Below are 16,482 nucleotides of genomic sequence, written 5' to 3'. Positions count from 1 at the left end.
TCATCCTACTATTACAATATCCCTTTCACTTATTGTTTAGGGACAAAGCCCATACACAGGCCTCTGATTTTCTTCTGACTATGACACATGTGTAGACGTAGGACTACCCACATCCTGCCAACTGAACAAGAAGTAAGCTGTCTGCCTCGGATCTCAACTCAAACTTGACCCCTCCTGCCTCCTCTGCTGAGCCAAACATCCCTGACTGTGGATCCTGCCTGCATGGGTCTCAGCACTACTCCCTACCTGAACTTCCCTCCTTCAACTTGACATTTTCTCACAACCTGACATGTCTGCCAGATACCTCCCCCTTACCTGGACTTCTAGTCTTGGATTTCGTAGCTAGGCTTACTACATATCACAGGACCCCCATGTCCCAGCATAACACTTGAAGGCCTTGACAATATCTGGCCTGTCTATGCTAAGCGAATTGAGGCATTGATCAATGAACCAGTGAATTTATTTCACAAAGTCAATCTGTATCATTCAGATCAAACATTACCAAAATTAAACTACTTTCCTTACATAAAAGTTTTTCAATGAAATTATTTGGACATTGGCTTCAACAACTTACTTGACTTCATGATACATTTTAAGAGTTCACCATTTGAATACAATTTCAATTTTGTTTGAGCCTGGCACATAATTGGCATGCCATAAATTGTGACGTGGTAATAAGGGTAAAGCTGGGTATTAAATCAGGCTAATAACCAAGTGACATTAGACATTTATCTGGATGTGATGACATACATATGGCTCCTGTCACTGGGATATCTCCAGGGTAGAAGTGTTTATCTGCAGAATTGACAAACAGACCTTATAGGACCCATATAAAACCAAGTTTCTTAATTATGGACTTGTAAAATATCTGCTGGCACAGTAGGGCAAATTTAACTGCTCATGAGAGGATGCCATTTGGAAGATAACAGCCTTAAATAGACCATGATAGAAGAGAGAGGAGGGATTTTAAAGGGCTTGTCCCAATAAACGGCAGACACTGTGAGGCTCACAAATCTGCCTGCAGAGAAGGAACTATTTAGTGTGAACTGGGATCCTCTCCCGTCATGCTGAGATACACTTGCTCTTTCAAGTTCTCTGCCTTTCAAACAAAAGGCAGAATTAAACCTTTTGAGGTCACCCCATGTTGTCTATGATTACCCTAGCTTAGTGTTGAATAGCCTGTTTATCTGTAGCTTTTAAGCAGCTACACTATGGCAAAAAGAGGAACACAAAACACTCACATACACACACACCACACACACACACATACACGCACACACACACATATCCCTCTTATCAGAATAGACAGATGCAGAAACATATAGGCCAGAATAATTAGAGCAAAATGAGCTCAAGTTGGAAAAAGCCTAGAGAAAAAATATTCCAGACATGCTAAGGGACGTTTTTCTCATAAAAAATGTGAGGACTCTGCCCTGATCCCCTCTTGAGGCAGACAGATAGTGTTGGCCCCTCCAGTTAGGCAAGGCCTGGGGCAGCAGGTGGATAAGAGTCTCTGCAGGCGCAGGTGCCAAGCAGCCTGGGTCTCCTTGGAAAAGGCAGTTCCTTGCTCCCTGCCTTCTCTTTGGTTCTTTACTTCCAAGCAGGAACCTGCTGAGGCCGAGGAGGGATGGAATCACCTAAAGAAGAAAAGCTTCTCAAATGTTTCATCTCAAAGCAAACACGGCTTTCACTTTTTGAAAAGAAAAAAAATAAGGGCAATTGATTTTTTTTTTCATTGTTGTTCGGATCATTTTTACCAGTCTCTCATTTGTTGTTGAGACACAAGTTCCCCTTAACCATTTCTGCCTATGAATGTCCCTAACAGTATTAGGCATGAGGAATAAGAAACACCACATCTGAGCAGGGCCTGAAGTTCACAGTGTAAGAGGTTGCTGAAAAACTTTCCACATTCTCCAGCCACAGTAAAAGAGAGTGGTTTACCAGACAATGCTGAGTGTTAAATTGACCGGGTCTCAGAGGACTACTGTGTCTTTGATCTGGTGTTGATACTATTTCAGAAAGGAGGGAGAGTTCTCAACCTCAAGGAAATAACAGGAGGGCTGTGCTCAGTGACTCTTAATTCAGACTCAGCTCTAAAATACAACACTAAGGAGAGGTACCCTGGTCAGCTTCTTCCATGCTCTCCACAGATAAGAGCCTCAGACATAGTTTTATAAGACATTTCCATTTCCAATGTCAGTTTTTAATCTGTTAATGGATAGACTATTGTTGTTGATAATAACTTTAACTTTTGTTAAAGATATAAACTATGCATTGTGTGCAAGCCGAATGACTAAAAGACAAGACACTTCTCCTCTTTGTATAATATTCTTTATTTTATGTCTTATTGCTAAGGCAGTATAAGCACATTAAGGAGGAATAGTTCTGTCCTTTACAGCTCACTGGGTTTAGCACAAAGCAGATGCTCAATTAAAAAGAAATACTTAAGTAAAATTAAACATGAGCTCTAATATCCAAGAAATATAACATCAACATATGTGGGTAACACTGAGTTTTATATTTCAAAGCAAGATGCAATCCTATGTGTTGTTTGATTGAAACAACTCTTCTTTTTTTGGGAAGGAGTCTCACTCTGTCGCCAAGGCAGGAGTGCAGTGGCGTGATCTCAGCTCACTGCAAGCTCCGCCTCCCGGGTTCATGCCATTCTCCTGCCTCAGTCTCCCGAGTAGCTGGGACTACAGGCACCCGCCACCACGCCTGGCTAATTTTTTGTATTTTTAGTAGAGACAGGGTTTCACCGTGTTAGCCAGGATGGTCTCGATCTCCTGACCTCGTGATCCACCCGCCTTGGCCTCCCAAAGTGCTGGGATTACAGGCATGAGCCAAAGCGCCCGGCCAAGACAACTCTTTTTTTTTAAGAGACAGAGTTTTGCTCTGTCACCCAGGCTGGAGTGCAGTGACACAGTCACAGCTCACTGCAGCCTCAAACTCCTGGGCTCAATTTATCCTCCCACCTTAGCCTCTTGAGAAGCTAGGAGTTCAGGTGCTAGCTCCACACCTGGCTCTAAGCAACTCATTTTATAAATGAGAAAACTGAGACCCCTAAGATTTGAAGTATAAAATTTTCTAACTAAGGTTAGAAATGACCAGTTTGCCAATGACGGAATAACTATTCTGGGCTGATGTTGTTCATACCACTTCCAGAATGTTGCACCCTATTTTAGATGCCAGGCTGTTAAGAGAAATTGATATTCTAAATTACGTCCAGAAGGGAAAAGGACCTTGAGATAATCTCTTACAATAAATAGTTCGATAAACTGTGGCTATAAGATCTATAAGAGGAAACATGAGGTCCATCCTCAAACGTTGTAAAACTCATTATACTAAGAGCAGTTAAGCTTATTATTGCTGGGAATGCAAAACGAGGACCAATAACTGATTATCAGTGAGAACTGAGCTACAACAGCAGAGGTGTTCTCATGTAGTAATGACCTTTGTGTTCCTAAAGATGTTCAAGAGGAAGCTAGATGTCAAATGTCAGAACCAAATGGTTCACAACTTAAGCCAAGCACTGTGCTAGGGGTTTAAATATATATTATACGTAGTTCTTCTAATGACTTATAAAGGTAGATATTAGCCTCAGTTTACAACTAGGAAACAGAGATTCAGAGGTTAAGTAGCTTAACCAAGGTCATACAACTCACAAAGAATAGCACAAGAACCATAAGGAAAGTCTACAACATGTCAGAGGCATAAGGACCATAACAGCCCCTGGCTCTTCTTATCGGTCTCACCAGGATTGGGTACTTAGGATTAAACCAAAGCAGGACATGAATTCCATCCCCTGCTAAATACTGACACTGGACCAAGAGTTAGTAAATTCATAAAGGAACGCTGAAAAACCAAGTAGCAAGCTCAGCATTTAAACTCACATCTCACAGACTCCAAAATCCAAAGTCTTCTGACTCTATTGGATGGCTGCAAGGACATCCCATCCTTTTAATTCTTGTTGGATCTAAGATGCTTCAATTTTGAGATTACTCTTCCAAGATAAGAATATGACGTTTCCCAAAACAGTGGAGGAAAACTGACAACTAAAAGACATAACAGTTAAAAATCTCTAACTAAAATTGTAAAAGGTACTACGATTCAATTATATATTGTGAACACTGTATCTCCAGTAAAAGTCTGGTACAGCTCAGATCGGATGCAACAAGAGTTTATTTTATTTTATTTTGAGACGGAGTCTCGCTCTGTCACCAGGCTGGAGTACAGCGGCGTGATCTTGGCTCACTGCAACCTCCGCCTCCAGAGTTCAAGTGATTCTCCTGCCTCAGCCTCCCAAGTAGCTGGGACTACAGTCGCGCACCACCATGCCCAGCTAATTTTTGTATTTTTAATACAGCCAGGTTTTCACCATGTTGGCCAGGATGGTCTAGATCTCTTGATCTTGTGATCCACCTGCCTCGGCCTCCCAAAGTGCTAGGATTACAGGTGTGAGCCCCTGCACCTGGCCAAGAGTTTATTTTATTGTATTCCCAACAGTCCAGCATATTTTTCTATTTATCAGGTTTTCAAATTAAACAGAAAAAAAATGCTAAGGAAGTACTCTTGGCTATGTTTACAAACTTAATCCCCCCTTTAATAGTGTTTTTACTAATAATATTACCAGATTTTCCTTCCCTGGGCCAGTACAGTAGAGTAAAATAAACTCAGGTTGCATCAGGCCTCAGCTACTGTCTGTAGCTGTTATTGACTCACACTTGAGCTAGCTCAGGGGACAGAAAGGCTTCAATAGCAATTACTTTTTTTAACTGATTCTGCTTTTTTCGGGATAAAAGGATTTATTTTAATACTAAAAAGAAGTCACTTATAGATTAACATTAGATTTTATCATAATAACATGAACCACTTAGCTTTATCTTAAAGACTTTCCTATTGCATAGAAAATGTCTTTATCTGGTTCTAATTCTATTCAAATCTTTCCACAGAGTTTTCAAGTAATCCTTATATAGGAAATAAGATGGTGTTACCTTATACTTCCTGCTTCAAACACCAGAAAAACCTGCAACTTTTGGAGCCATGGCCTTCTGTGAGAGTCTAATAAAAGGTACAGGTCTTGTCCCCACAAAAATGCACATAACACATCTACACAAAATCTTGCAAACATTTCCTTATACTGTATCAGCAAGTTTTCTTCACACAGGTGAAAAACATCTTGAGCTGAGTTCCCACTTTTTGACAACTAGCATGGGCGGCTGCCTCCAGCCTCTTCCCCAAAACTCTAACATAAACTACAGAAATAGAGAATACATGTATCTAACCATATATCCACGTAAGTTATTGTAAGTGTGGATTTTTTTTTCTAAGTACAATAGGCATCCAATAGATGATGTGAGCAGCAGACAGATGTCTCTCTGTTGGAAATCAACCTTTGACAAAAGCCACACTTCCATTCTCTTCCTCTACTCCAACCTAAAGCATGAAAGCATCACTTTTAGGACACATGTTATCACCAAGATATCTCTAATGTACATGGGTTTTTTTGCTTCAGAATATAAAAGTTTCAGATGGGACAAGTCTAACTACTAGTAAAGTTTTATTCTCTGTTGATTGAGTCTTAGTCTCACAAAATGTAGTAAAAATGATTCTTGTGATCTAACAGTAATTTCAGAATGGACCCAAACATCCTGCTTCTTCAAGTTCACTAACTTTGTATTTCCACTGGCAAGAACATTACACAAGAAACCCTTTATTTTTATGTCCTATCATGCTGTGATGAGAAAAAGCCGAGGATTATTTAAGCTATCTATCTCAAGATTTTTCCTTATCTACATTATCTACATTAGCTAGGCTTGATATAAAAAATAATATTCATAATCAAAATGAAAGGGCTCTAGCTCCTAATATGAATAATGAAAATAATACCGATCATGTAATACCAAAGCACTATAGGATTATTTGCAGTTTTAAGAAAAAGAACGTAATTACTTTTTTTCACTAAGATATATTTTTATGTATCTTCAAACACTTCCCTGAACCCCAGGCGAGGAGTCCTTATCCTAGTAAGTTTTGCCATAACAGTTTCTATGTTTTGCCATATTTTCCCATAAGAACAAAGATCAAATTTTCAGGAGTACATAATTTACTCTTTTTTCTTTCGTATTTAAAAAGCAACCAACTACTAACATAATGCAGGCTGCAAGTTCCTTTTCCAAGACTTTTTTAATTAATAAGTTTACCTTCTTCCTGTGTATAATCTCAGATGATATGGAACACGTGTTACCCACAATCTCTTTAAAAGCAAACAAGAAATAGCATGGCTTTTTCGTCCTGTTGTAAAAATGATCAATTGCATATGTTCAAATTGTTCATTTCAGTGACTCATAGCCTTCCACAGCCAACTGCATAATTAGTGATAAGCAATAGCAATAGAGTTTTTATATATATGACATATGTTTATATAGATATAAAACCATACTGCATTTTCTCAGGCTCTGTATTGCCACAAAAGAAAATTCTTGTTCCTCTATAAGGATGTCTAAGAGCAATTCTCTTAAAATAGCAATAATAATTATACCCACATTTCAGTCCTAATATGATTTCTAAATAGGGCAACATACCTGGTTATGGGCTTCCGGGTGCCACTCTGAAGCTACTTCCTGTTTTGTTATAAATCGTTTTAAGGAAGGCCTTTACTCAATTCACGTAGCCTTGTTCTGGCACAAAAAATGTCAGGAGGTTCTCATTTGGTGTCTATTCTCTCCAATATTCTGATTTGCTCCATATGATTTACAAGCATTTGGTAACTGTCATACCAACTACTCTACCAAAAGAACCCTGAAAAGTCCTACAGAGCCAGACTTTTGATCGTTAGCCATGTGACAAAGCTTTTTGCACCTGGGAAGGGATGGACTTGATAAACTGTCAAATACCGTCCAATCCACAGGACCACAATGCCTTGGCCATTTCATTGCAAAAGATAACATAATGCGTCCAAATTACAAAAGGGGAAAAGAATAAAAGCATGACAGTTCTGCAATATTCTTAAACATTGCTCTTGTCCTGGTCAATTACTCATACTTACTCCTCTGTTATGTTTCTGTTAGAAGATAAACCTTGCCTTTCAGAGAAAGAAAATTGAAATTAGATATTATAAAGGACAATCATCTCTATTTGTTAAAAGCATAAAGGGTGGCCCCAGCCATAGGAAAGCTGTGGTCAAAACAAAAGCAAAAAGCTGGACAATGAGAAAACTCTTTGATCTATTTAAGCTAGAACACAAGGCTCTGTCACCGGCCAAAACTTGAGAGAAATCTCACCTGCAGAGGGCTGAGAAACCAGTGGGGGTAATATTTGGTTATTACTTGATATAATTGTAGTACAGAATAAAAGAAGCTTTATTGGAAAACACTTTTGCCTGGAACTTCATATCTTATCAGGCTCGTGGCCTTACAAAAAGGAAGAAGTAATTAACTGTGTTCTCACAAAGAAGACATAGAAGTCTGCCTGATTTCTGGTCTGACTACCCTAAAATTTTACCCTAGAATAATAGAAATTGAGCCATAAGTCAAAATATTTAATCTTAATACAATTGTGTAAACAATCCATCAAGGGTATGTAGTTTGTAATAACAGCCCTAAATATTACAACTTAAATATGAGTTGTCAATAAAGAAAAATACTGAAAGCAACTTAATCAGTGAAACTTTGTTCTGTAATCCTATAAAAGACATTAAAGGAAATATTCAATACAAGGACACTGAATTCTAAAAGAACTCAATTCTGGCATTTTCTAAAAGGATTTAATATATTTTGACAATAACTCAGTCTAAACATATAGATATATTTTATATTTTTTTTTTCTACAGTAGAAGCAGTTTGATTCATAGGCTGAGTTTCTAAGAAAAACAAATAAGCAGATGCTTTCAATTATTTTAAGAGAAGCCCTGAACCAATTAACATATTCTTACTACAGATACTTGTAAGGTGCTTAACCTGATAAGCACATAATCAAAATAATAATTAAGGAGCAAAATAGAAGAAATGGAAAAGCAGAGATGTTTTAAGGAGAGAAATTAAAAGCAGCTTTTGTGTTGTGATATTTCCAAGAGCATTATAGGTTTGGCTTCTGAGGCCAGTTTTACATTTTCTTAACAATTTTGACCAAAATTAAAATGAGCTACTCCCAAGAGGATGGCAGTGTCTAAATGAGGACCTCATTGTCCAAACCTCCTCCTATCATGGTTGCTGGGTATTAATCTACTTCTCCACTCACTGTGATTTTAGAAATAAAGCACAACAGTATGCTTTAAAATAAGTACACCTAAAAATAATAAGACACACTTTTTAAATTTTACTTTAAGTTTTGGGATACATGTGCAGAATATGCAGGTTTGTTACATAGCTATACATGCGCTATGATGGTTTGTTGAACCTATCAACCCCTCATCTAGGTTTTAAGCCCTGCACGCATTAGGGATTTGTCCTAACGCTCTCCCTCCCCTTGCCCCTCACCTCCCGACAGGCCCCAGTGTGTGATGTTCCTTTCATCGTGTCCATGTGAACAGTCTCACTGTTCGACTCCCGCTTATGAGTGAGAACATGTGGTATTTGGTTTTCTGTTCCTGTGTTAGTTTGCTGAGGATTATGATTTCTAGCTTCATCCATGTCCCTGCAAAGGACATGAACTCATCCTTTTTTATGGCTGCATAGTATTCAATGGGGTATATGTGCCATGATTTCTTTATCCAGTCTATCATTGATGGACATTTGGGTTAGTTCCAAAGGACACACTATTGATTAATATTTCTGCTCATTATTAAAGCAAAGACATACAATTAGAGTAATTCTTAAAGAATTTCAAATACCTAAAGATAATCTATTTTCTCAATTTCTGAAGGTTGGAAGGGTTGAATTTTGCTTCTCTGTATACAAAAAATAATAATAATAAAATGAAGCAGTTGTGTGTTTTTAAGAACTAACTAGATTCCTTAAGAAAACTGTTTGTGATTATCAGAGTCCCAGGCCTCTAAGGAAGTAAAGAAGGGACTGTCACAAACAGTGGGAGGTAGTTAGGACATAGGGCTTCCTTCTTGCTTCACTCCATCCCACATTTATCTGTTTTCTACTCTGGAATTCCACATCACATTTTATCTGAAAATAGAATTCTGCTTTAGAACAAAGGCTATTTTTAAGGAAATGATGGCTATAATGGCCAGGTGAACATTTTCTAGGATGAAGAGAATTAAAGTGATGATAAAAGAAATAGAAGGAACTAGGGTAAGTATACAGTAATAGCCAATCTCTTTCAAAACTTCATTAGCTTAAATCTGTTAAAAATTTACTAGCTGAGTTATGCAATTCCTTGTTTCCATTACTCTCAACCCAGGGTATATAAAACTGGTGTATAGCTGTGATGCTTAGTTTTATAGACAACTTTGCTGGGCTAAGGGATGCCCAGATAGCTGGCAAAATGTTGTTTCTGGGTGTGTCTGTAACAGCGTTTCCAGATGAGATCAGCATTTGAATCAGTAGACTGAGTAAAGCAGGTCTGCTCTCAGCAATGTGGTGAGCATCATCCAATCCATTCAGGGCCCAAATAGAATAATCAGAGAAAAAGCAAATTATCTCTCTTCTTGAGCCAGGACATCCAACTTATCCTGCCCTCAACATCAGGGCTCCTGGTTCCTGGGCTCAAACCGAGAGTGACAGCATCAGTTATCCTGGTTCTCAGGCCTTTGGACTCAGACTGAATTATATCACCAGCTTTCCTGGTTCTCCAGCTTGAAAACCACAGATGGTGGTACTTCTCAGACTCTACAATCATGTGAATAACCAATTCCCATAATAGATAGATAGATAGATAGATAGATAGATAGATAGATAATAGATAGATAAATAGATAGATAGATAGATAGATAGATAGATAGATAGATAGATAGAGATATTCTATTGGTTCTGTTTTTCCGGAGAACCCTAACACAACAGCCATGTGCCACTGTGTACATAAAGCCACAGAATAAAGAAATGTCAGCTGAAATTGTTATTATTCCTAGAGTGCTAATCTTATTTAATACTAATGAACTGTATTAAAACAAACTTGGTTATGTTATTAAATAAATCTAAAGTTCAGTAAATTTTAAGATAAAACCCGAATCTTCTCAGAGATGATGTACTTGCAGAGGGCCACTGTGGTCTATAGCCCCAAGCTCCCACAGCTGTGCACTTGCACTTCATCACCACTTAGAGTGGTTCTCCTTGCAGAACGCCAGATACGATGAAGCCCATGATAGCGTGCCCCATGATGATGCTAAGTGGAATGCAAAGTGATTGGCTATTGGTTCCCAACCCGTATTCTAAAAGAGGTGAGCTGATGTTATCTTCTGCAGTAGAGAGGGGGAGAAAAGATAGAAATGATCACTATGTATTTATTTATAATCACCAGACTGCTTCTATATAGCTGTTAATTAAACAAGGTTTTTTTTCTTTTTTCCTACAGCAACTGGTAGGCTGACCAAAAAATGTTGTTTTACATTATCCCTGCAATAATGAGGCTCTACATTTTATGCAATTGAACTGTTCAAATATTCTTTATAGCATTATGGAGGAGTTTGCTGCACTTAATCTCCCTGGACTCTTTATTGACCAAGACAACAACCTATCTAGATTGTAGTTGTCTTGTCTATAAAATGAAAACTTGAGTACCTTAGGGAGGATAATTTTGATACACAAATGCTTTCCCTTTCCCTCATGACCATGGCAGACATGAGCCTGGATGTAGTCTTGAAGCCCTTCTCCCTGTTTTCCAAGAAATCAAATCCAGCAACTGGGGGTGGATTATAAACTATATTTGCCATCCCTGGACTAGCTTATCTCCAAGTATTCTCCGAGCTCTAAGATTTGTAAGTGATATGCTCAACAGTAGTCACAAATACATAGCCCCTCTCTGTCCAGAGCCTTTCTTTGGCTCCTGCTATTTATAGGAAAGAGTGCCAACCAGCCACCCTGGCCATAAGGTAGAATGCAGAAATCCAAAGTGATTATCTACAAGATGGACACAGGGAAAGCCCCAACCACCTCTGAGACCTCTCTCTCGGGCACTAGATTTCCTCCTTTGTTATTTGCACAGAAGGTGCACATGGAAAAGTGCATGTGGAAAAAGTGTGTCAACTTGAGGAACTTGAGATCAAGCAAGATCTCGTATGTTTAAAAAACTGAGCTATCAGCTGGACGTGGTGGCTCACACCTTTGTAAGTGTATAGCACTTTGGGAGGCTGAGGCAGGCAGATCACAAGGTCAGGAGATCGAGACCATCCTGGCTAACATGGTGAAACCCCATCTCTACTAAAAATACAAAAAAGTAGCCAGGCGTGGTGGTGGGCGCCTGTAGTCCCAGCTACTCGGGAGGCTGAGGCAGGAGAATGGCGTGAACCCAGGAGACAGAGCTTGCAGTGAGCCGATATCGCGCCACTGCACTCCAGCCTGGGCGATAGAGCCAGCCTCCATCTGGAAAAAAACAAACAAACAAAAAAAAACAAAAAAAACTGATCTATCATTCCACTTCTCCAGAAGTCTTCTATATAACCTAGTCAAAAATAGAACCAGGTCCCAAACTAACAGGGACATGGAGGTTAGAAAGGCTAAGTCACTTCCTCAAAGTTACTGAATTTAGGAGTTAAGAAAAATGGCTTCCAGTTTTTTCTCACCTCATGCCATGTTCAAAGAGGGCACAGTTTGGATTAGAAAGACTGGTGTTTAAAGTTGTGCTTTTCGTCTATATTTAGCTTAAGCAAGCCTCTTAGCTCCCGTTTCTTCATTTATATTCTATCTAGTGAAGGATTGATAATGGCTCTCTCAAATGTTTGTTGTGAGGATTAGAATTTAGCTGTGTAAAGCAACGCGTAGCATAGGCCATGGCACTTGCCCAGCATTTTAAATGTTACAGCCATTTGCAGTGGATCAGTCGAGCAGCAGACACAGATGTGTTAAAGGAGAAGGAGAAGTCAATGGTTAACTTTGAGATTTATCAAAGGGAGGACTTTGGGGGCAGTAATGCTGCTAGCCAAGATAGGAAACGTTAATTTCCATTAAATAGTATCATGTCTCAGAGGAAAACAATATTAAATGAACTATCAAGGAATAGAGATTGCTAAGCTTCAAGAGACTTGCAAAAATCAGTTCATGTCTCTGCCTTATGTAGGCAAACAATTCAGAACAAATAGTTGTCTCTTTTCTTCTTTAAGGTCACTAAGGAAAGAACACACGCAATTTCTCTGTACATTCCATTTCAGTTTGAGCCCTTTACGGGCCTGAAGATCTTCATTAGATCCAACTGCAATCTCTCTTGCCTTAGTGTAAGCTTTCTTCATCTTATTCTGTCCTTTGCTGATAGAAAACTTGTTCAGTTTTATGGGACTAAAACTCTTCCTAGACGGTAGATATCCTTCACTATCTCTTCCAAAAGCAAGCCAATCTCTGTTATTTCTGTTTTCTCCACAGAATCATTTTCCAGCTCATTATTCACCATTTTCATTCTTTCTTAAACCTTCTTCCCTTTTGTTACGTTTTTAATGAGATGATAATGATGAATATTATTTTAATACTTTGGAAAATCAACTTTCTTATCCTTCAACTTGTCAAATTCTTCCTCTTCTCCATCCAAACATAGCAAAACAATTATTTAACCCTGATGTTTTACTCCCTGGGAAGCTTGAATTTTGTGTAATTGGCTGTTAAATGACCCATGTGCAGAAAGATACATAAAATGTTTGAAAATGTGTTTTTAAATTCCTCCTTCAGATTATTCACATGCTAATAACAGTAACAACACTTTGAAACACTGAAATAATGCTGAAGACATCACAGGTGCATAAAGATGAGGTGCTAAAACTAAACTCTGGTTTTAGAGCTGGCATCTTTGTAATAACCCCACATTTTTTACATTTTCTTAAGAAATAAACACTGAATTGAAAACAGAATTTTAAAAACTAAAGCAAAAATTACTGAACGGCCGATTGACAGTTACTACCATTGGAAGTGAGAGTCAGGCTAAGGGTGTGGGCAGAGGTTACTTAGCATTGTCACCATAGCACATGGGTCCAGATTCCTGCAGAAAGGCAACCAGCCTTCAGCTAAAAAAGGGCCCTGGATAACTTCAGCCTGGCTGACAGACAAGACTCTGTCTCGAAAAAAAAAGGGCCCTGGATAGACAGATGAAATCTTTCAGGCATAATGAGACAGCAAAAAGAATATGTAATGATCACTAACTGTGCTCCCCAAAATCCCACTAAAAGAAAATGGAATGAAGAAACTTGGAACAAGCTTAATTAAAGTTTCTCTTAAAAATTGATCTGACCGGCCAGGCTGGGTGGCTCACGCCTGTAATCCCAGCACTTTGGGAGGCCGAGGCGGGTGGATCACAAGGTCAGGAGATCGAGACCATCCTGGCTAACATGGTGAAACCCTGTCTCTACTAAAAATACAAAAAATTAGCCGGGCGTGGTGGCAGGCACCTGTGGTCCCAGCTATTCAGAAGGCTGAGGCAGGAGAATGGCGTGAACCTGGGAGGCGGAGCATGCAGTGAGCCGAGATAGCGCCACTGCACTCCAGCCTGGGCAACAGAGGGAGACTCCATCTCAAAAAAAAAAAAAAAAAAAAAAAAAAAACTGATCTTTTTTTTTTTTTTTTTTTGGCAGGGGGAGTGGTGAGAAAATGAAGAGTAAAGTTTTTATAACATATAAAATCTGTTTCTTTTCTCAATTTCTAGCTGAGGCTACAAGAAAAAAGAAAAGTTTTTTTTCTTATATTCTCCTCTCTCTGCTTCTCACACACAAGTTCTCATTAAATCTCTTTTTTTCCCAAAAACATCTTCTCTTGACTGATGGCTTTTGCTTAAGGCTTAATCTATGTTTTCTCCTTATAATTGAATGGCATTGTGTCCAATATACCCTGCTGTGATATAGTAAATCATACTTTCCTCAATCTCCGTACTGCAGTTAAGGGATGTCAGAATTATCTTAGAGATGACAGATTTCCCTTATCTAAGGATGATAGAGCTGTCCCTAGTGGAAAAAAATAAAATCACCTCATAACATTTTAAAGATTCTTTGCAACGTTCAAATAGTTTTGAATTTAGGCCCTTTTAAAGAAAAACCGTGGCCCAGCATAGCTGCTCAAACCTGTAAATCCTAGCACTTTGGGAGGCCGAGACAGGCGGATCACCTGAGGTCGGGAGTTTGAGACCAGCCTGACCAACATGGAGAAACCCTGTTTGTACTAAAAATACAAAATAGCCTGGTGTGGTGGTGCATGCCTGTAATCCCAGCTACTCAGGAGGCTAAGGCAGGAGAATCGCTTGAACCTGGGAGGCGGAGGTTGCAGTGACCTGAGATCACATCATTGCACTTCAGCCTGGGCAACAAGAGCAAAGCTCCTTCAAAAAAAAAAAAAAAAAAAACCTAGGAATTATTAGTGGAACGAGGTTCTAAAACTGCAGAATTTGGTAACTGGGTGATCTATGGCTGTGTCATGCAAAGAACTCTCCCAAGAGCTCAGAGCTTTGGAAAAGCAAGGCAGTCTGCTGAGTCAACTCTGGCCAGGGGGCTATGTCCAAGGAGCTCTCCTGACTGGAAGCCAAACTTGCTACAGGAGAAATGGTACTTTGGAAAAAGTGGATTGTTTATTGTTTGATTTTTCACTAAGAAAAACAAAAAGCTTGAAGCAGAGGCTTTCTGAGGAGCTTGTCTTTCTAAGCTGCACCCAAGGACACCTACCATAGTCCTTCAAATAATGACAGAAGCACGCTGGGCCAATAGTGAGGCCATCAGGTTTCAGCCTTTTTGCTTTTGGATTCCTTCCATTTCCTTCTTCTTGAGCTCTTTGGGGTATCCAATAAAGACTTTGCCTATCTTCTTTACAATCAATTCAGAAAGAATTGACATCAAGCATTTTAAACTTTTAATCATTCAACCAATTGTATGGGGTGACCTCTTCTAGGCATTTATATTTTGAGAAGTCTTTTACACATAAATACACATTGAAAATGTTCGGTTAAGGAACCAAAGGGCTCTTCCTGAATTCTTACTGTATTTTCTGACACTGGATTCTCTCCTGCATAAGAAAAATGAATACTTCTCCAAGTGGTACCTTGTTCTCCTAAGAAAATGGGCCTGGCCAGTGGCACCATTGGGGCTCATGAGACCCCATTTCCCAGCCCATGCATTCCTTAAAGGCAAAGGCAATTATGTACTCATTCATCTGGTATTCTCACTGTAAGAAGTAAGACTCTGAAACTTTTTTAAAATTTTCCCTTGTAAAATTAATTTTATTGAGGGATTGCAAATACACTTACCTTAGGCCCACTACTAAGCTGACCTTTCATATATTTGTTTTGCTCAGATGTGTCTCTATTCAGAAAGCCTAAGACATATTTGTCTTATAACTAGAATAAAAATTAAATTTTTATTCACTGAGCATCCCCTAGGCCCCATAGTATAGCAAAAACTCAACAGATCCCCCAGATAGGGTCTCTCTATTCCAGGACAGTAATTGTCAACTATTTACCTCAAAGGGCTTCTTATCATTTTCTCCCATGGACCTCATGATTTGAAAGATATTAAGTAATTCGTTTTTCCTTTTCACTAATCTAACAAATACAGCTGCCAATAATCAGACCTCCGGATAAATTGAGATAAATATATTACCACCATGGAGTTATATAACCTCAGCCCATAGCAAAGAAATTTGACATTTTAATTAGTCTGTGCATGGTTGTTGTGAATAAATGTATAATTCCTTTGAGATTTTTCAAGTCATCAAAAATAGCTCATAGAGTCTCATTACCATCCTGTGGGCCACCTAGTTAAGGACAGAGCCTCAGTGCTCTCTCTCCCTCTCTTATTCCCTTTATCCCCCAGAATTTCTGTCTTCTCTAGTGCTGGATTGAAAAATATCAATGAATACACGGGCCCATCAACTATTAATGTCTTATCCACTTCATTCTCCATTTTATCTCCTGATTTTTATTTCTCAGTGAAGTATTCACATGGGCTCCCAGCGTGGTAACACATTTCATCCCCAGCTTGACCCCAGTGCCCCCATGCCACTAAACTAACCTCACAGAGTGACAGCTGTGAACCAGCCTTGCAGGTAAGTAGCTTTGCCAGGAAAGCCCAAGCACTTCAGTTTGGTCAGAATACATCTTTGAAAATAAAGCTTTCTTAATTCAGTAGGGGAAATACAGTTGCTTCCAAGAATAAAATGGTTAAGAATGTTTTCCCTTTTTTTCTCTTTTATTTATTGGGGGGCAGAAGAGAGAACATTATATAAACAGAACATCAGTTAATTAATTGCACCATGTACATTTCAAATGGGTCGACCTGAGGTTGTGTACTTACAATCTGACAAGGTCGTCATACTAGGGTGGGGGAGCAGGTTAATATAGTCCCACTGCCCTCCTAGAAAGTCCAAATTTAAAAAAAAAAAAAAAAAAAAAAAAAAAAAAGACTCTTCTCCTGTACTA

The 16,482-nt window shown here is 38.9% G+C and overlaps 1 long non-coding RNA gene across 1 annotated transcript in view; it reads right to left on the bottom strand.

Moving 5' to 3' along the window:
• LOC134737051 (uncharacterized) overlaps positions 1–16,482 on the bottom strand; it is a 345,347-nt gene that overhangs the window by 263,246 nt on the left and 65,619 nt on the right. Inside the window, exon 2 of the long non-coding RNA XR_010121613.1 lies at positions 3,894–4,055. This is a non-coding gene — a long non-coding RNA (uncharacterized lncRNA). The remainder of the gene's footprint in view (positions 1–3,893; positions 4,056–16,482) is intronic.

This window comes from Symphalangus syndactylus, chromosome 6 (genome assembly GCF_028878055.3).
Source record: "Symphalangus syndactylus isolate Jambi chromosome 6, NHGRI_mSymSyn1-v2.1_pri, whole genome shotgun sequence".
NCBI classification, from domain to species: Eukaryota; Metazoa; Chordata; class Mammalia; order Primates; family Hylobatidae; genus Symphalangus; species Symphalangus syndactylus.
The sequence above is the reverse complement of the archived record's forward strand: the minus strand, read 5'-3'. Positions and strand labels throughout refer to the sequence as shown.